The sequence below is a fragment of the Caretta caretta genome, chromosome 9 (assembly GCF_965140235.1).
Source record: "Caretta caretta isolate rCarCar2 chromosome 9, rCarCar1.hap1, whole genome shotgun sequence".
Taxonomy (NCBI): domain Eukaryota; kingdom Metazoa; phylum Chordata; order Testudines; family Cheloniidae; genus Caretta; species Caretta caretta.
The window spans coordinates 12,739,525-12,761,507 of record NC_134214.1 but is presented as its reverse complement, the minus strand read 5'-3'; the positions used below and the strand labels follow the sequence as shown (position 1 = coordinate 12,761,507).

Sequence of the window (21,983 nt, the reverse complement as noted above, 5' to 3'; positions counted from 1 at the left end):
ACAAAATATTTTGAGGCGTTGGGGGGGGGGGGGGGGCGACACTATATGTCTCAACCCAGATTGTGGACTAATGACCTGCAAAATGTTATTCTAAGGGCTTGTCTACACTTACAGCTGTGCTGCTGCAGTGCTTGGTGAAGATGCTTCTTATGCCGAGGAGAGCTTCTCCCATCAGCATAGGTACACCACCTCCCCAGGAAGCACTAGCTATGTCGACAAGAGAAGCTCTCTGATCAACATAGCACCGTCTACAGTAGGGGTAAGGTCAGTATTACTATATCGCTCAGCAAATCCACATCCCTGAGTGATGTAGTTATAACAAGATAGCCCTGGTCTACACTAAAAACCTCAGAGTCAAAAACACAGAGTCAGATAAATAAATTAAACTATGTTTGGCAATAGTAGGGCCATGTCTACTCCACAAAATTATGTCAACCTAACTTACATTGGCATACAGCCACCACAGTTATTAAATTGCTTGTGTGCGCGCACACTTGTCTCCTTGGATCAGTGGTGCGTGTCCTCACCAGGAGCACTTGCATCGGCATTGTGGAACAACTCCTGAAAGCCAGTAATAGTCAGCGTAAGCAATGCAGTGTCTACACTGACACTTGATGTAATTAGGTCAATGCAGTATCACTCTACGCCACTTCGGGAGGTGATGTTACTAAATCAGCATAGAGCAGGGGTCTCAAACTCAAATGACCACGAGGACCACATGAGGACTAGTGCATTGGCCCGAGGGCCGCATCACTGACACCCCCACCCCTCGCTGCCCCGGCCCTGCCCTCACTCCAACCCTTCCATGAGGCCCTGCCTCTTCCCATCCCTTCCCCACCCCCATTCCAACCCCTTCCCCGAAGTCCCCAGCACAACTCTGCCCCCTCCCTGCCCCCAGGGGGAGCAGGAAGGGTGCGAGGTGTGGCAGGGGCTAAGAGCAGGGAGTTGAGGTGCCGGAGGTGTGCAGGGTGCAGCAGCGGGCTCAGGGCAGGGCGTTGGGGTGCAGGAGAGGTTTGGGGTGCGGGCTCCGGCCCGGCGCCACTTACCTAGAGCGGCTCCGGGGTGGCAGCAGCACGCATCGGGGCCAGGGCAGGCTCCCTGGGGTGCAGAGAGTTCCGTGCGCTGCTCTTGCCGCTCCTCCAGGTACCTCCCCTAAGCTTCCATTGGCCACAGTTCCTGGTTCCCAGCCAATTGGAGCTGCAGGGGGGCAGTGCCTGGAGGTGAAAGCAACGCACAGAGCCCTCTTCTCCCCTCTTGGCTGCAGGGACTTGCTGCCGGCTGCTTCAGGGAGCAGCGCGGGGCTCGCGGCGCCACGGGGGGTAATCCTGCGGGCCTGACCTGGGGGTGGGCACAGGGAGCTTGGCGGGCCATAGGAAATAGCCCCACGGGCCACGTGCTTGAGATCCCTGGTACAGAGGGACTTATGTCGGCGGGAGTCAAATTTATGTGAACACACTTCCATGGCTAGAGATTGATGAAAGGCAGCTTATATCAACCTAACCCTTTAGTATAGGCCAAGCCTCAGAAATGGAAAAAACAACAAAAATAAAATAAAATTACTCCCAGGCAGAGGATCTAATCTTTCAGTTCTTACTCAGGCAAAACTCCCATCAATTCCAATGGGATTTTTTACCTGAATACGACTGCCTGATTACACCCAGCGACTTTACATGCCAAGTTTCTGGCTGGAGCAAGTTTCTACATTATATACTCCTGAATATGGAAATTTGTAAGTGACAAGAGTGCGGTATTGCAATAACAGTAATCTACGTAGAGTCTATGACCTATGGGCGGGTAGCGATATTTTTATGTCATGTGTTGACACTGTCTCTGCACCAGAGAGCTTATAATCATATTTTAAATACATTCAAGTAAAAACCATTTCTACTGCCTTCTTTCAAAGTAGATCTTATTTTCTCTCCTGTGATGGTTGTGTGTATTTCAGAGAAAGGCACATACTCATTATCAGAAAAGGTTTTGCTAGGTTTATGATATATCAATTTTTCCTACTTTTATTTTCTTTGGTTCCTGGACAACTACCCATCAGGAGTGGTCACTTTCTCGAGATTAAATATTAAGCAGAGTATTCCAGGCATTACAGCAGTTCCTGGACGCAGTTAGACTATAGGCCCTTTGGAGACTATCCTCCAACATTATAGCTGCAATTCCACAAATTGATTTGTGCTGGTTGAGGCCCATACTAAAGGAGTCGGTTTACAGACTTCAGTTTCCATGATCAAGTTCTACAACACTTAGAACAATGGGGCACCAATCCTGATTGTGACGTCTAGATACTACCATAATACAAACTAGGTGAGACTATGACTGAATTGGATTTTGTTGCTTTAAGTGAGAACCTGAATGTCACTTCTTAAACAATCCTTATGCTAAAAAGCATGGGAATAAACTGCTCAAAAAAGAAAAACACCAAAAGGCTTTCATTTAATCCAGTGCAGCTTTTGAAATTCCTATTAAGGTCCCAAGCTAACTCCCATTAAAGTCTCCTGTTGACTTTAATTGGAGTTGGATCAACCCTTAGTGCCAGAAGGGATGTTTATTTTTATTAAATAAAAGACATTACCAAAAGCAGCCAACTCTGTTTCCTTTCATAGCTGCCCCACTCCACATCTTAGTCCCTGCGCATCAGCGTACTGTCTGCAACTGAGGCTGCTGAATGAAACTTACTAATGTCTCCAGTAAGTTTCAGTCTGCAACACACAATGAAATTAAACAGCATGACACAGTGCAGGAAGAATGCCCGATTTTGCTGACTTTACACACAGCAAAATTCCCATTGATTCAAAGACTGCACAAGATCACTTCCACATGCATAAGTTGGACTGGGGAAGAGAGGGCAGATAAGTTCGGGGAAGCAGAGAAGACAGAAAGAGTAGGGCAGAGAAACCATAAAACAGTAAACAGAGAATAAGGTGAGAGGACTGTTTTGGCTTAAGAGTGTCAAATACAAAAACGGCCAGAGAAAGCCTTTATATTAACAAAGAAATACAGGAAAGACAAAATGATAACAGGAAATGAGAGAATTGAGAGAAAAAGGCAGAAAAGGGGTGGGGGGGGGGAAGAAGTGAATGAGGCTGAGGAAAAGAACAGAAAGAAATGCGAAATGCCAAGAGAGACATGGAAGTTTTAGGTCTATTAACTTCATTTTATTTATTCATGTGACAGCAAACAATAAAAAGCTCATCACTGGCAGATGGCAAATCAGGGTGAGTTTTGGGGAGAGACAGAAATGAAACACACAACATTTTGCCACGTTATTGCTGGGTATGTAATGGTTTTGTTTGGGGTTTGTTTGTTTTTTTGGGGGGGAAGGGCAGGGAAATGAGGGGTGGTGTTAATTGGCACAGAAGTAGGTATAAGTCTTTCCGAAAAAGAAAAAAAGAAAAAAAAAACTTTAAAAGCTTTAATATTAAGTCCAGATTCTCCTGGAATAAGCAATGTGTGAACAGAAATCGGTGGGTTTCAAAACCAACATTATACTGACTGGCTTTTGCCATTTATACTACTGTCAAAGCAAGTAAAGTGCAAGTCATTTTCATTCAGTCTCTCCAAATCAAATCACAAAAGTGCTGTCTCTCTCTTTTGTACTCTGAAAAAACACCAACTACCTATTCCAAAATGCGGTAGTTAGACATGGAAAAGGGATGGGGAGCTCAACTGAGCATGCTAATAAATGCATACACAAACAGGATTTTACAAATTCCAGTGACATGCCTGCAAGTTTTTCAGTTCTTCAGTGGGGTCCAGTTGAAGACTGGCCCTTAATGTTAACAGTTTTGGTAACTTAAAATGACAAAAGCAAAACATCTCAGCCCATATAACAGAAGCACTAGTACTAACAGATATCCAATATGCTAGGTGACATACCAGCTCAGTCTCTGGTATGGAGCCACTGTATTAAAAGAGTTAGTCAGAAAGTGGATAACATATTTATAAATTATTGCCCCCTTCCCATTTTTCATCTCATTTTTTTAAAATCTTTTCATGAGCCTTAGTCAATATAAACAACATCCAGAAATTACTTTTTTACTTCATACCCCTGAGCAATCAACATGCCTCTCTCTCTCTCTCTCTCTGGTGATGCCTAACCAATACTGATCAGGCCAGGACCTCGGGATAACACTGCTTGCTTGACATTTGTCCTCTCCTGTTTTAAACTCAAGAATATTCAGTGGAAATAGCTAGTAATATCCACCTGACCCACCCAGAGAACACGGGTTTGTTAGGCCTTACTACATGCCCCAAAGGCTATCTGTTCACCCAGAAGATAGAATCATAGGATCACAGGACTGGAAGGGACCTCGAGAGGTCATCTAGTCCAGTTTCCTGAACTCATGGCAGGACCAAGTATTATCTAGACTATCCCTTGACAGGTGTTTGTCTAACCTGCTCTTGAAAATCTCCAATGATGGAGATTCCACAACCTCCCTAGGTAATTTATTCCAGTGCTTAACCACTCTGACAGGAAGTTTTTCTCTAATGTTCAGCCTAAACCACTCTTGCTGCAATTTAAGCCTATTGCTTCTTGTCCGATCCTCAGAGGTTAAAGAGAACAATTTTTCCTCCCTCCTCCTTGTAACAACCTTTCATGTACTTGAAGATGAAAAATGGATATTATTTATGGTGCATTGAAAGCTCAATGGGGCTGTTGAATGGTCTGAGTATGCAAGGGTTTTTTTGATGGTGGAGAGTCTAAGTTATAATGAATACAGCATGTACACAGTAAGAAAGCTCTGAGAACTTTGCACAGGTACTTGATGAACTGGAATAAATAAACCTTATAAAAATAACCTAGTATGGGGACACACTGGAAGAACCAAACAACATGGATTTTGCCAACATGAAGCACATAAATGCAAGGATATTTCCAGTAAGGCACCAAAGACCTTTTACAATCTACACAAGTAGCAGATGCAATAATGAAAAGACGAAGGTGGGTTCTACAACTCACCAATGAATGAGCAAATTATTTCCAGTAATGGTGAGTGTCCTTGAGATAGAATTGTTGGTTTATGTTAATCTTCAAATTTAGCAGCAGATCTCTTTTTGTGTCACATCAAACCAATCTAAAATTGCTTGGTGGGCAATTTCTTTGGAATTTATAGCCTGAGTGGTATTTCACTTTAAAACACTGAGGTTATGTTGCTATAAACTCTTTCTGCTTACACAGTGCAATGAATTCAGAACCGAAACAAGAAATATCAAACAGTTGCTACATGTAGGTGGATTACCACACACCTAAAATGAAATGAGAATCAAGTGCTATCTCTACACAATCAGCCTGTTCAAATCAAGGTGCAGCCTGTTTCTATAATCCATACCAGGGTGTTATATTAGCAGTTAGAAACAGCTAATGTGTTGCTACCAAATATATGTTGTTACCATAACTCAGAGGTGGGCAAACTCTGGCCCGCAGGACCGTCCTGCCCAGCCCCTGAGCTCCTGGCCCCTCCCCCCGCTGTTCCCCCTGCCCCGCAGCCACAGGGGCAGCAGGCCTGCGAGCTCCTGCTGCTCTGAGCGGCATGGTAAGGGGGCGGCAGCAGCGCGCACACAATGGTGCAAGGTTGGGTAGTGGATCCCGGGGGCAGTCAGGGGACAGGGGGAGGTTGGATGAGGCGGAGGTTTTGGGGTGGTCAGGGGTCGGGGAACAGGGGGGGGTTGGATAGGGCATGAGAGTCCGGGGAAGGGGGTCTGTTGGGGGCGGGGGTGTGGATAGGGGTCGGGGCAGTCAGGGGACAGGGGAGTTGGATAGGGGGTGGGATCCTAGGGGGGCAGTTTGGGGCGGGGAGTCCCAGGAGGGGACAGTCAGGGGACCAGGAGCAGGGGGGTTGGATGTTTTGGGGGCTATGAGGGGGACAGTCGGGGCGGGAAGTGGGAGGGGGTGAATAGGGGGCAGGGACCAGGCTGTTTGGGGGGCACAGCCTTCTCTACCTGGCCCTCCATACAGTTTCGCACCCCGATGTGGCCCTCGGGCTAAAACATTTGCCCACCCCTGCCATAACTTGTTTGGCAAGCTGTTTATTAATGCTGATGTCAAATGTTTCTCTGCCTTTTGCATTATCTACACCTGTGCAGTGAATTTAAAAAAAAAAAATATATTAAAAGTCACTACAGTATTAAATTTGAAAATACACTCTGAAAAATAGGATGTGAAAGGTTCTTGCAGATAACCACAGCAAGTTCTGTATTTTTGTAAAGGACATTCCAAGTAAAATCTAGGTTTAAGAGCTTTTATTTAGGGATGTGTGTTTATGTTAAGACTCCCAGCAGGAACCTCTGCAATAGAATAAGAATGTTGACATCCATACAAAAATTAGCTATGATTCATTGTTTAATAGTAGTAGTCTCTGTACAAAACACTGCAGACAGAAGGATTTATTGCCAAATGGAGAGCCACCAATACTTCCTTTAACCTCATATGGGACAAATAATGCTCAAGAACTTCTAAACCTAATTTTTGTCACTGACCTCCTTTACCGCCCACACACCTAGACAGAAAAAAAAAATTAATGCAGCATCAAAACTAAATCCTCCCAACAATTTTTGGCTAAACCTCAAATAGAGAGTCGTCTTCTTCTTTGCTGAGCAGATCTGGGATGTGGTATTGATATTTTGGTGTAGGAATTCAGATCACTCAGAGTTGGGTCAATAGTATTCCCCATTGAAAGTCAATGACAAAAATGCATTTGCTCCAATAGGGGCAGAGGCTAGGCCAACACAAAAAAAAAAATCCCGCCTTTGATATCTATTTGTACAGGAAAACAAATACTTTTAGAAATCATCCTGATAGACAAACATTGATTGGCCCCTCCAAAATGAGGGACAAAAGGAAACATCTTCAATTTCACTCCTCAGTCAGGCCACCCAGCATCATTCTGGCACTAAGTGCCCTTCAACACAGTCCCTCAACTTTCCCTGCCCAACTCTTCCTTTTGAGCCACTGGGGTGTTGACATTCACCTCAAGTGCATCTGTGTTTGCAAGAATCCCCAGCTCACATGATTTGGTGATGATAGGTTGCCCATCTGAAGAACGTGAACTTTAACACTGCCTGTTTGAATGTCAAGGGAACACAACATATTCAAAGAGTTAAATTTAGGGTCTCTCAAGGCTGAGGTCCACAGTTTTCATGTCAGGTACAGTACTTAGCACCATTCACTTAGCACCATTCACTTTTCACCAGTAAAGTGAAATTTTATTTCTCCCCTTGAATAAGGCTCTGGAAATATACTGTGCTATAAGAAAAGGAGTACTTGTGGCACCTTAGAGACTAACAAATTTATCTGAGCATAAGCTTTTGTGAGACTGTGCTATGTAGTTTCAAGCCATTGCCAACAAACAATGCAACTGCATATGTAAAAGAAAAAAAAAGTTTCCATAATCAATTTGGTAGTTTTAATTCATAAGATTTACAACAGTGTGATGTCAGTGGGAGTTCAACATGAGTTTTAAATGCAACTTACACTACTGGGGAGGTGATTAAATCATTCTGCAGCCCCACCAATGGGTTAAGAGCAGCACTAGCATCAGCTGCAAAAACAGCTGCTTGCCTGCCTCGCCAGAGGGGGTGGGGAAGCCTAATACACAGCTCCAGCAGACCAACTAAAATGTCTAGCAATGCAGTTCCAGCTATCCAAAGTCATATTCCAAAATGCTTGCTTATGGCAGACAGGTTATTTGGAGTTTCTCCGTAATGTAGTACATAGAAAAGAGGCTGAACTGGATTTTGGATCATAAAAGAAACAAAACAAACAAGACACCCAGGATGTTCTGTGGATTATTCTGAATGTTTACAGCTAGACATCAATATCAATCAAGATCACTCTTTTGCAACATGGAGGGAAAAAAATTACAACAATGGAACACACTCTAAATTTCAACTCACAGACTGCAGAGGGGGAGGTAGTCTTTCACTATCATGACACCCAACAGAAATAGGACTTATAGCCCGAACTGAAGTTTGCAAAAGCCAGTGAAATACACTTAGGGCTTGATTTGCAGAGGGGCTAAGCACACAGAGCTCCCACAAACTTCAAAGTCAGCTATGGGTGCTCAGCATCTGAAAACATGACCATCAATGTCTACCCAAGATTTTCTCTTTTCCAAACAAAGGTGTTAATTCATACTCTTAAAAAGAAAAATTAATGCATTAAGCAGCTTCACGGTATAAGATCATCTTTTCAGATGTCAAAACTAGGATCTGTCAGGATGGCTCAGTAGTTGCATGGAAAACCTCTAAAGATGCATGAGTGCTCCATATTGTGGTGTTGGTGACTCAGTAAGCAGAAATCTTCCTTCCAAGTCAGTCCTGACCTAAACCCCTTCAGTATGTTTTTCAGCCAATGACAGTACCAGTTCACCTTATCTGTACAAGCACACCACTTCCCATGTAACTGTACGTTCTCTAATCCATAATGCCACTTGGACTGGTTCACATCCAATTCCTGACACCAGATCACAAGCCCAGAACAGAGGTTCATTACGAAGACAGGGAACCTAAAGAGTCTCACAAGAGCCTGAAGTAGCAGTACCAGTCTCCTAAAACAGTGATTTGGATACGTCAGGCATTATGATGCTGCAGGTCTTTCAGAGATAGCTAAAACTAAACTTCTGACCACTCATGGTCATTAAAAATCCCCTTTTTGAAACCAACTTCGGCCTTGTCTGAACTATGAAAAAAGCGTGATCTTAACTCGAGTTAACCAATGCGAGATGAAATCCAAGTGAATACAAGGCCGAACGTAGTTTTGATATGAGTTAACTGGTCAAGTTCAAGACCAGGCTCCCTGATGGCAGGTCAGGTTCAAGACAACCAGGGAGCCTGGTCTTGAACTCGACCAGTTAACTCATATCAAAACTACGTTCGGCCTTGTATTCACTTGGATTTCATCTCACATTAGTTAACAGGAGCGAAGAGCACACCTTTTTTTCCTAGTGAAGACACAGCTTCAGTGTCCTAACAAGTTACAATTAGGTATCACATTCTGCCAAAATAAATACTACATTTATACAATTGACCATGGTCAAATATTGCCAAATATTCCAGCAAGAATTACCTGATGTACGTGGTGGCCTATTTTGGGGATTATATCACAGTGACATTCTTCCATTTTTCAGATCACTATTTCATTATATTGCCCATTTTTCTGAGTTAAAATAACTCCGTTAACTAACTTTTTATTTTGTAATAAAGGCATAAGTACCTAGGGTTATGCCTACAGGGGACCATCAAGTCTTATTCTTTGTGTGACTGTTGTTCCTGTTCTAAAAAAAAGTGGTTTAAAATATTTGACTATTTTTGACATTTGACCAATATTTCACCAGTTCATTGACCAATTATTTTTGCACCAGTCAAATGCCTAACCCTGCAGACTCTCCTGAAGCTTCACCTGGGTAAGACATTTTCAACTTACTATTTTGCCATATTTTATCTCACAGGGGCTACATTTTCATGATGAGTGAAGCAGTCCCCTATCTACCTTGTTTGAGATCTTTGGATGAAACATGGTCTGTGAAAAAACAGTTGTTATCTCTAAGTTTCTTTATGGAAACTAAGGTAATTTAAATAAAAGAACATCGCACTGAAGTGTTCAGAAAGTTGCACCTGGGGAAGCCAAGATTTTTGGTGGATCCTGAGCCTACAACAGGAAATAATGAGTAGTTATTCCTTTTTCAAGTATTCATCTGAAGATGTGATATTTTATACTTAGAGCCCTACCAAATTCACAGCCATGAAAAGTGCGTCACAGGACACAAAATCTGGCCTCCCCCCCAAAAAATCTAGTCTTTTGTGTACCTTTACTTTATACTATAGGGATTATACCGGGGAAGACAAGCATTTCTCAAATTGGGGGTCCTGACCCAAAAGGGAGTTGGGGGGGGTCACAAGGTTATTTTAGGAGGGTCACAGTATAGCCATCATTACTTCTGTGCTGCTTTCAGAGCTGGGCAACTGCAGAGCGGTGGCTGTTGGCCAAGTGCCCAGCTCCAAAGGCAGCTCCCCGCCAGCAGCAGCACAGAAGTAAGGGTGGCAATACCATACTATGCCTCCCTTACTTCTATGCTGCTGCCTCCAGAGCTAGGCGGCTGGAGAGCGGCGCCTGCTGACTGAGGGCCGAGCTCCGCAGAAGGAAAGGCGGCAATACCATACATACCATGTCATCCTTACTTCTGCGCTGCTGCTAGTGGCGGCTCTGCCCTCAGAGCCGGGCTCCCAGCCAGCAGCCACTGCTCTCTAGCTGCCCAGCTCTGAGGCAGCGCCACCACCAGCTGCTGCACAGAAGCAAGGGTAGCAGTATCACACACATACCCCCTGCAATAACCCTGTGGCTCGCCGCCCCCTTCCCCCCAAACACACACTTCTTTTTGGTCAGGATCCCTACAATTACAATATCATGAAATTTCAGATTTAAGTAGCTGAAATCATGAAATTTATGATTTTTAAAATCCTATGACTGTGAAATTTACCAAAATGGACCATGAATTTGGTAGGGCCCTATTTATACAGCAATGCTACACAGGAACAGACTTATTTATTCAACAAGTGGTCATTCAAAAGGTCCATTAGTCATGTCATTCACCTTTTAATGATCTGTATGTTTATTTTACACTCCCTCACTCACCAGATACTAGTTCAGAAGCATTTTTACCATATCTACAGAAATAACAATCAACAAGCAGTAAATATATTCTTTTGGTAGGAATTAATTGTACACACCAAAAAAATGTCATCTCCTCTCTCTCTCTCACGCACACACAACCCAATACAGTTTACAGAAAGTATAGTTAAGACCCTGATCCTGCAAACACTCTCACGATCAACTTTATGCACGTGTACAGAACCCTAAGGCGGTCACTGATGTGCTTAAAATTAAGCATGTGCATTTGTATTTGCAGAATTTCTGACTTCAGTGTGGGTCTATCCAGGTGGAACCTCTTGTAGGACTGGGTCTTAATTTGCTTCTATAACATTTATAACAGTGGGCATCTGACTTGAATGTGAACTCCTGTGTAAGTAACCATTCAATTTACTTTACATGCACTTGGATCTGTTCTTCCTCACTGAAAAACTTAACTGAAAACAAAGTGAATATATATATATATATAAAATATACACACACATATACATATATACACACACACTATATATATATATTCGTGTTTTAACCATTTCAACTTACTCCATCCAGCTCCTCACGTTTGTAGGATTTAACAGTGCTCTCTACCATCACATCTATCTGATTGGTAATGATTACAAAGTCATAAGTAAAGTTTTACAATACTTAGCACTTATATAATCCTTTATAACTTCACAGCAATGTAGGAAATATCAATCATTGGAAGAAAAAAGCGGCATTTGTAATTTTTTTCTGAAAGAAAATTTTTAATGGTTTTTAAGGAGGGGACCTTGAGCAGCAAATAGGTCTAATAATTTTGATCAGCATTTATTACTCTCAGTGAAGCAGAGAAACATTTAAATGAACAAAATCAAACTGTAAACTCTTGTATGTTCTAAAATTACGAACCCAAGTCCCAACTACTCTTACATGTTTAAATTGTATTTCCTTCCCCTCCCCCTTCCCTTACAGAGTGAATGCTAAATGTTTTCCAGGTGTTCAGAATACTATTTTGGGAGACCTGCCACAAAGTTCCCAAGATACAATCCCATATGAACCATGTGGTCATGGAGACAAGCCTGCACTTCCCTAACTAACAAAATGTAAGAGACCACCTGAGACTACACTCTCATGGTCTGTGATTACGAATAAAATACAGTGTTATTTCATTAGATCTTAGCCAAAAGAAAAAAAAAAGTCAATCACTTTGGGAAACCATAAAATGTTTATTATTATTTACATAACACCGACAGCATACTAAGCAGATTTACCTTGACAGTAAAGCTTTTTTTAAACCTCAGGCTCTAATCCTTCAAACACCTAAACACATGCTTAACTTTAAGCTCATGAATAGTCTCATTAAAACCAATGGGACTACTCTTGTGGTTAAAGTTAAGCACCTGCATAAGTGTTTCCAGGATCTGAGCCTTAATAAGTTTGAACTGTATGCTGAAAAGATAAATATGGAGATGTCCAAACCAAGACCAAATATCTGAGCTTTTGCAAAGTTCACTGCACAATCAAGGACCAAAACTTGGACAGCCCTAAAACTTCAGGCATTATTCAAAATCCAAAAGTGAATTCTGCCTGTAGCACTTCTCTCTAGATGGGCCATGCTCTCTGGATATTGACCTTGGGCTTTAGGTAGGGCCTATCTATAATAAAGACCCTTCCCTTTTTAATATGCTTTGTCCTCAAATATCTACTCTATATACTAGACCAGTAAGGTATCAGCAATCAGGCTCAGCTAATTTTTATGTGACAAGACTGGATTTTCCAGATCATGACTCTTTACCTCTCATGCTTTAACAGCAAAGAATGAGTATATTTTGTGATCTCTTCCATAAATCAGTTAAGTCTTGATTTATACAGACAGCAAAATGAGGATGTTGGGTACATCTGATAGTAAAAACTCTATGAGCAAACTTCACTCTGCAATCCTACACAGCAACCTACAGATGAAACTTTATCTTGAAAACTCAACATTCAATCTCAAGCAACAAGACTCTGTCTTGAAGTACAAATCTCTCTCTCAATAAAGAGACTATGATCTTATAAATTTTCCTTAAAGGAATTTGGTGATGAAAATTTAACTCACCTGGAACAACTTCAATGTACAATTAATCCCATTAAATGGTAGAATGAACTACATATTTTGTATTTACAATGGATAAATATATTCAATTAACAGCACAGAAAAATACGTAACTTAGGCATAAAGATCTTTTTAAAATATATAATACACAGAACAAGATTGCCTGCTTTATTTTGGATATTTGATACTATTAAGTTTAAAACACACACACAGCCCATTAACGGGTATAAAGGCTTATTTCCATAAACTAAGGCCCATGTTTTGTCTTTTACATGTGGCCCTTACCCTGTAAAAGAAGATGTGATCATGTTCCACCCAGAACTTAACAGGAAACTGATCAACAATAACTTTGGCACTTTACACTTTTAAAACAAAAAATTACATCTACAGATATTTTCTTCTCTTAAATCCAGGGCTATATCTCCAGGGGAGTTAAACAAAAAAGAAACACACTCCTCTAAGTTACAAATGAAAACAACATACCCAGTTGAAAAGGAAATTAAAAAAAAAAAAATCACACAGAGGAAAGTGTGGACACAGATTCCCCTCCCCCACTCCAGCATGAGTTCAGACACAAGCCCATTTCTCCCCAAGCTTTTCTTAACATTATATATTGCAGACACAAACCATAAACCGACTGCAAAATAAATACAAACCTAAGGTCACACTTTGGGTGGTCTTCCCCCCCGGTTTTAGAAGTAGTAAATATGCACTGGGGGGAGGGGAGGGAGAAAGATTCTTCTTCTTTACAAAGATCAGCCTAAAAATAGGCTATAAACCAGCCTGCCTCATGATGGCTCCTTGATTCAATTTGTGCAAATTCTTTTTTTTTTTCCCCCTTAAAGCCTTTAAAATCAAATCCAAAAGGGGGAGAGGGGGAGGGGAAAAACAAGAAAGGGGGAAGAGGGGCAAGAAAGCCCCCCCCAACAAGCTTTAAAAAGAGGTGCCATTTACAATTAAAACCACCAGCTCCCAAAAATACATTTTAAAAAAAAAAAGGTGGTGGGGGGGGGGGGAAGAACCCAGTTGAAAAATAAAGACAGGTTACACTGGTGCCCATCCCCCACCCCAACTCGCAACAGACAAACACAGCTCCCCCCCCCTGATCACTTCCCCAAAGCCCTCCCCGCCTCCCCCAAAGAAGCTCCATAATAACCCCCCCCCCCCCCTTGGATGCACTTGATGCAGCCCAGGAGAGGTTAAATGCTCGTGCAAAAAAACACACACACACACACACACAACACCCCAAGTCCTTACCTTGCAGTTGATGGCTGAGTGGCTGCTTTTGCCCTCCCCCCTTTTCCTTTGCAATGGAGGCAAAAGAAATGCACCCTGGGTTTCCTCCTCTTTACACAGCTAGAGACACATGCCAGCGCCCTCTCAGCTGAGGTGCCCCACTCCAAGCAAAAAAAAAAAAAAAAAGACAAAAAAAAAATAGAAAAAAAAAACAAAAAAAAGGGGGGGGGATTACTCGCCACCAAACCGTGCTGTGATATTCAATTATATCCCAAGCCGGGGGGGGGGGGGGAGGAGGAGGGGGGCAGGGCTGAGAGATTAAGTCCCGGGGCGGGGGGGGGGGCGGGGGGAGGCAATAGCGCTGTGTGTGATTGAGATTGAGGAGGAATTGAGGCAGAATGTGAAAGCTGTTACTAAGGGAAGGAGCCAAACGGTTCAGAGCAGCCAACGGCTCTCAGACACTCCGCGCTGGGGGGATGGGGGTGGGGAGCGGGGTGGCCAGCCGCACGGAAATGGGAGAGAGACCGCGGGGGAGAGGAGCAGGCCGGGCGGCGGCGGCGGCGGCACCGCACAAACCCAGCCAAGCAGTCAGGGGAGGGGAGACCCTCCCCTTTTCACACCCCCTCCCCCCCCCCCCCCCCACACACACACACACACACCCCAAGCGGGCTGCACCAGGCCATATGGCCAGGCAGGGCCGCTTTAGCATGCGGCCTGTACAAGCCCCCGGGAGGGTGCAGATTGGGGTTCCCGGGCAGGGGAGAGAGACACCCTCCTCCTCACGCCCCCCCCCCCCCCGCCTTCCCTCTCACACCCATTCCCAGCACCGGGCAGCAAGGCCATATGGCCAGGCGGGGCGCCCGTATTATGATGCACTGTGCACCCCTCCAGCTAAGCAAGCAGGGGGAGTGGGGGGCCCCGAGGGCCAGTGTGGTGAGGGGTGACCCTCCTCCTTCACGCCCACTCCCAGCCAGTTCCATAAGGCAATATTGCCAGGCACTGTTTATTATTAAGAATATACAGACGGTCAGCAAAGCAAGCAGCAGGGGGGTGAGGGCGGGGGGGGGGGCACACGGGGGTCTAATACAGTGAAAGGAGACCTCACACACACACCTTGCAGCAAGCTGTATCGGGCAATATTGCCCAGGGTTGTTTTATCATTAAGACTACACAAAGCAAAGCAAGCAGCGTGCATGGAGGGGGAAGCATTCAGGGAGCGACCCTCCCCTGCCTCGAGGAACACACACTCCCAAGGCCTGGCAACACTTTACACTAAGCCATGCTGCCAGGTGGTGTTGTCTGATTATGAATGATGTACAAACCAGCAGCCGCCAGAAAAGCAAGCAAGGAGGAGTGGGGGTGGACGCTGGGGTTCCAGTACTGAAAGAGATACATTCCCTTAAGACCATGCACATGCACCCCGGCAGCCATGAAACAGCCTGCACAGCGCAATAATGCTGGGTAGTGTGGTTTTATTGTTGATCACATTTTAAGCACCTCCAGAATATGTTTCATGTCCAATGCACTTCATAACATTAGCATTTAGCATGTATTTAATGCTTTATTGTTTTAAATGCTTTTCTTCATTTATTATTAACAATGGCATTCGGGCCCCAATCGTACAATTGATTCTGAATGGGCTGATTCCAGGACTCCACCCATGCTCAGGGGAGCACCTGCCTCGATCCAATTACATCAGGGTACAGCTTCCTTGTTTAATATAAAATGCCTTTTTGATAATAATGTCTAGCCCCACACATGCTGTTTGTTTTAGGATGCTTTAATACTATTTAGCATTTATATCACAGGTTTTTTTTTAAAAGTAAGCTTCATTAATGTGAATCACATTCATCACTGCACAGTGCTTTGCAATTTAAAGCACTTTGTGGGTCACACTCACAGGCCCTGATCCTGCAGTCGAATCTACGTGTGCAGAGGCTTGAGCCTACACAGAGCCCTACTCCCTACAAACCTCACATGGAGCTGACTGCAGGATCAGGAGCCGGGGTGATATTCATACTGATGAGGCAGGTATGCATGAGGACTTCTGCGCCACCCAAGCCTATGATGAGGATGCATGGCAGGGGGCTCTATATCAATGTGGTCCATGGAGGGATTCTTTGTGCCAGGTTTGTAAAGTGAGGTGTTGTGATCAACCCAGAAGATGAGACACAGTAGTCCTATCATCACCTGTAAGTGGTGTGGAGGGTCTCAGTTGCTTTTCCAGCCCACAGGCCAGAGTAGCAGACTTGAGGAACTGCACTGTAGCTCCAACTTTGCCATACAGCAGGGGCGGACTTTGCCTTCATTCTAATTCCTAGGGCTTGAGGTGGGATCCCACCAGCTGATCCATACAGGTGGACCTTTGCGCCCCCTTTCCCACCCCGTGCTCCACCTGGACAAAGCGATGGCCCTGCATCGTTCAGCTGTCAACAAGGTTGAGGGCCCTGGTCCTTGTCTTTGTTAAATGTTTTGTTGTTATTATTAATAAATATTTAGCCCCTATGGAGGATAGCACTTTCTCTTTTCAAGTTATTTAATTCTTGGACCAAAATAACTCAAGGCTATCAGCCTTTAAGGCATGCTGCAGAGTCCACCTGGTTTCCTGGGATTTTGAAGGCAGCTGAATCATAGACAGGGGTTGAGGACTCTGCAGAGGGTGAGTTGTATATCCTTAGGTAAAGGCCAGCTGATTTTGGGGTTCAGATTGGTACTGGATGGTTATATTTTTAAACATTGATTTTTAATTTTGAAAATTGTCAAGGGGCCTAGAACAAGTAGGTGTATTTGTGTGTGTATGTATATATATATATAAATATAATAATTTATAGAGCTTGTACAGTGCTTTTTAGTACATAATATTTTAATAATCTTAGCACTTAAATAATTTTAAAATAAAAAGTTTGTAATGAGGCCCCAGTCGTACCAACTCTTAAACAGTTGCTTAACTACAACCATGTGAGTATTCCTAATGGAATCAATAGGGCCAGGCACATGCTTAAATGATTGGAGGGCAGGGCAGCATTTGGTTTTGACTTGTAAAGCCCTAAATAATTTGGGACCTGGCTTCTTGAGAGACCACCTCTTTCCTTCTTTGATTCCACAGCAGTGCTGTGCAGCAGGGGAATAGGACTTGGGTATAGGGAACTGTACTTTCTGTTCTGAGCCTGGAACGCTCTTGCCCCTGCATACAGCTGAACTCAGTTTACCAGGAGAGGCTGGGTTGAGAGATATGGGGTAATTGGACAATGAAGATTATTTACAGTGGGTTGTTAAATGAGTAATCTGTGTTTAGGGTTTACGGAGTTGGGTTATATGTAGAACCTGGAGAGTCACATTTAATTAAATAATAACCTTTAGCACTATTGTGTTTCCAAGCCCTCTCGTGCAAATAGAAAGACAGCTAAACCACAACAGTTCCATCAGGAACTAGATCCGAAATCCCACAAAGTTTGGGTCCATGGTTCAAGCACACCTCTGAACAACAATACTATTTTCATTATTGAGCACTTTAGTGTCGCGTTGTGCATCACGTTCAGTCTCTCTCCAACTACAGGAGAACCTCATTTTCCAAACACCAATCTTCTGAATACAAACTATGTTTCCTGACAGAAAACAAATCACATAAGAAAAGCGATGCTGATGAAGAACAAAGTCAACATCCCTTCACATTCCGATACCTTCAACACATTGGATATTGCTTTACAGGGGTTTGAAGGACAAAAAGAAAACGCTGGAGTGCACTATCCTGCAATACAGTAGAACCTCAGAGATACGGACACCTTGGGAATGGAGGTTTCAGAGGAACAGCCGTGTTAGTCTGTATTCGCAAAAAGAAAAGGAGTACTTGTGGCACCTTAGAGACTAACCAATTTATTTGAGCATGAGCTTTCGTGAGCTACAGCTGATGAAGTGAGCTGTAGCTCACGAAAGCTCATGCTCAAATAAATTGGTTAGTCTCTAAGGTGCCACAAGTACTCCTTTTCTTCTTGGGAATGGAGGTTGTCCCTAACTTTGAAGAAATAGTTACTATGGACTTCAGCCCCACATGGTGTTGGGGCTGCAGTTGCAGGGGAAGGGGGAATTGAGGCTTCTGACCTTTGGGACTCCAGGCCAGGGCTTCTGCCCAGCGGGAGCACTGGGGCTCAGCGCTTTAGAGCTGGGGGGAGCACCGGGGCTTAGGGCTTCAGCCCCACAGCTCTGTTCCTGGCTTCAGCCCTGCGGGGGGCACTGGGACTTGGGGCTCCCCATGGCTCCACTCCAGGCTTCAGCGAGGAGGGGAGGGCCAGGGCTCAGGGCTTTAGCTAGAAGCGGGAGTGCGGGGGCTGAAACTGGCGCTTCCCTTGTAGCTAAAGCCCCGAGCCCCCCATCCCCTGCAGGACTGAAGCCCCAAAGCTCCGCCTCGATCTAAAGCCCTGAGGCCCTGTGTGCCTCAGGGTCAGAAGCCCTGATCCCCACCACCCACCTGCAGCCTTGACCCCTGCTCCACTCTGTGGCTGCTGTCCCAACCCTCCCCCCTGGCTAAAGCCCAAAGGCAGTATAGTATTTGCCCGCCCCCTTTTGTCTGTGCTGCTGCCTGTTTGAGGACTTCTAGTTCCACAGGGTGTCCGGTAAGTCCATAACGCTGGTGTTCGTATCTTTGAGGTTCTACTGTATATGTGTTGTACCTGCTGTAATTTTGAGCTTTATTAATTCCTTAATCCCCAAATCAGGGTTTTACCGTATCAGAAAATGTTCTCCCTTCGGTATCTGTCTGCAGTCTCGCTGCAGTTGCTGCTGGAATTATGAATGATGGTGAGTACCATGTCCTGTAGCAAGTGCTGGAAGTATCAGGCACTGTATTTTGTACAGTACCAAGCACACGGTCAGTGCTCCATAAATAATAATACTTGGCATTCATGTAATGGTTTCCATTTTCAAAGCACTTCAGTCATAATTATGGCTACTTACATGGCATTTTACATCTTTACAAAAATTAATTAACCCTCCCAATGCCCCTTGAGACAGGTAAGCATTGCAGTAACAACAAGATTAATAATTAATGTATCCCACTCAAAAAAAATTTCTGGGATAGCATTGATCTGTAGTATGTGGCTTTATTAACATTTTCCAGCAAATAAAAAAAAAAAAAAAGCAATGACAAATCGATATAGTGATTTCATCCTAAAACTGTTTTGCAGACTTTGACCAATCTAAAGGCCTAATTCTACACGACTGAAATCTGTGGGAAGTTGGTCATTGACTTAAATGGGAGCAACAGCCTTAATCATTCAACAGGGGGGCTATGCATTGGAGTAAGGGTTTCTACCTTTGCCACTGTATTTAAAAGAAAAAGTAATTATGGGCCCAATTCTGTTAACTTTGTTAATGGATTTTGCCCTTGCTTATGTAAAGAGTCCGTGGGATAAATACCTGGGATCAGTTATAGCAGCGGTTCTCAAAGCCGGTCCACCGCTTGTTCAGGGAAAGCCTCTGGCGGGCCGGGACCGGTTTGTTTACCTGCCGTGTCCGCATGTTCAGCCGATCGCGGCTCCCACTGGCCGCAGTTCGCTGCTCCAGGCCAATGGGCGGCCAGCACGTCCCTTATCCCGCGCCGCTTCCCGCAGCCCCCATTGGCCTGGAGCGGCAAACCGCAGCCAGTGGGAGCCACGATCGGCAGAACCTGCGGACACTGCAGGTAAACAAATTGGTCCAGCCCACCAGGGGCTTTCCCTGAACAAGCGGCGGACTGGCTTTGAGAACCACTGAGTTATTGGATTATGTGCTATATGTATCATTGTACTGTGCACATGTTAAAAAAAAAAACAACAGAAGTTCACCAGTTTTGAACTTTGAACCTTTTACGGTAATTGTAGCTCAACAAAATGAATTCCATTTTTATGGGCCAAAGAGGCAAGACACTAGTTTGCTTTGGTACTGAGCACCTTTGGGGATCTAATCCTATATCTCTAAGTTAGCCTAGCAATTGATTGGTAATGCCTTACGCATTTTGAAAAACAGCCAAGATACTGTGCAACAGGCATGTTAGAAAGAGAGCATATGTGCCAACAGTTCTGAAGGACTTTTTTTTTTAAGCAGATAGTTTAAATACACACAGTATTTTTCATACATGTATATTTTACATGTTGGGTCTATGAAGCTGTTCCACTTAATTATTTAAATTGCATGCTTTTTAAATAATGTGTGAATATCTACAGAGCACAGCTGATTCCATTACAAAATAATATGGTATTTGTCAAACAAATATACACATGCACACACATACACACCGAGATCTAAGAGACTTTTCTGGTTTCTTGGGTAAGTAGTAAGAGAGTAATAAGAGAATAAAGTGAGTGGTCATTTCTCTATATGTTCTGGGTACATTGTGTGACCCAAGGGCAAAAGCCAATTGCCTCCAGTCGTTTGAGAAGTGCAGGTATCTAGTCTGACTGCATTTCTTGGAGTGCTGTCCTATAACGTTTTTGTTGTGCATTTGTAACAATTAGCTAATGATTCCCAGTCTCCTGTGAGACTTAAGTGGGGCCTAAGCCTTGTGCTGATCTGTCTGCGCAAGGGTGAATTTCACTCAATATTCTTAAAGGTCATTGTCAGGGTTGGCAGGTCATAAACTTTACAAATCCTAAACACTGTAATGTTGAATCTATTGCTGGGGTGTTAAACTACTGAACAGCCTTCCAAAGAGTTGGCCAGTACCAAACTCAGTTCCTGAGCTGCTGAACCATCACCCACAAACCTAGCAGCATCTTTAAGGGATTTTGTTGTTGTTGCAAATACAGATGTGTGTGTGTTTGTGCACGAACGCACTGACATGAGCTACTTAAACCAGTGCCAGATTAACATACTTTTAAGGGAAGTGTGAGACTAACACAGGAATGAGGAGACAGTTGAGGGCTCCCACCACTCCCCTTCTCACACAGGGAAGCCATTTTCACCCTATTTTATCTTTTTCCTGTTTAAAGAAGCAAAACATATTTTCATTGGTACTTCCAGCCCCGTCATTTGGCTGTCAAGAGGTGGCAGGGGAATTGCCATGTGGTTCCATACCGTTCCATGTCGTTGCACATTGCATTCAGCCTCCAGCAATGGCCAGTTCCTGATGCTTTAAGAAAAAAAGTGAAAACCCTACTTGGAGGTTCAATCCTGCATGATCGGTGCCTCCTGGAACATGCTGAACACTGTCCATACACCTCAGGATCGGACCCCTAAACAATTGTGCGGTGCTCTACCTGAATGGGGAGAAGGGAGGAAAAACAGTGAACAAGCAGGGAAGCGAAATTGAAGTTATTTTATTCTGGGAGTTAATACATTTCTCTCTATCGGGGGACATTAATAACTTTTTTTAATAGAGTAGGTTAATGATCATCATTTTGGTGGCCTGTGAATTATGATCATACGTCTTTGAAATGCACAATTCTGACAAATGCACACCATGGCAGTGTGCATGCTAATGTTAAAGCAACTTCTGTTGCAAGCACACCAAACAAACAATGTTCTAAAACATCTGCAATAATTAGGCACAATGAGTTCAGTTAAGGACATGGTAGCAAATTTATTCTGTTACTTTAATCATGCCCCTAAGGTTATTTTAACATATATAACTTTTTTTTAAAAAAAGTTATATATGTAAATAGCCACTTTTTTAAAATGGAAAAAACCAGCTTGTTACTTTTCAACTAGAAATACCAGGAAGTACCTTGTAATTACAGTCACAGCAAAACTATGGCAGAAGTTATAACCCAGATGTACATCATAAAACAGCTAGGCAAATCCTGACTTGTTTTATTTCAACATTGTTACAAAAAAGGGTGTGGTACAATGGGATACCACACACTTTATGAAGCTTTAATCTAACAAGAAGCATTTGGCTTTGAAGTAAGACAGAAGTGGAGTATCTGAGGGTGCCAGGATTTGGTTGCAGAAACACTCAATATTTTAAATGTCATAATGTAGTCTAAGTTATTTGACATAATTATATAAGATAAACAAGCTAAAAAGTACAAAATGTTTTAAATTAAT

At 43.6% G+C, this 21,983-nt stretch overlaps 1 protein-coding gene across 6 annotated transcripts in view; it reads right to left on the bottom strand.

The window, feature by feature from the left end:
* The window catches only part of TBL1XR1 (TBL1X/Y related 1), a 173,890-nt gene extending 159,730 nt beyond the window's left edge, over window positions 1-14,160 (bottom strand). For all 6 annotated transcript variants that reach the window (XM_048863460.2, XM_048863467.2, XM_048863462.2 and 3 more), the window contains exon 1: window positions 13,986-14,160. The gene's annotated coding sequence lies outside the window, so the exon portion shown is untranslated. The remainder of the gene's footprint in view (window positions 1-13,985) is intronic.
* Window positions 14,161-21,983: the final 7,823 nt, after the last annotated feature.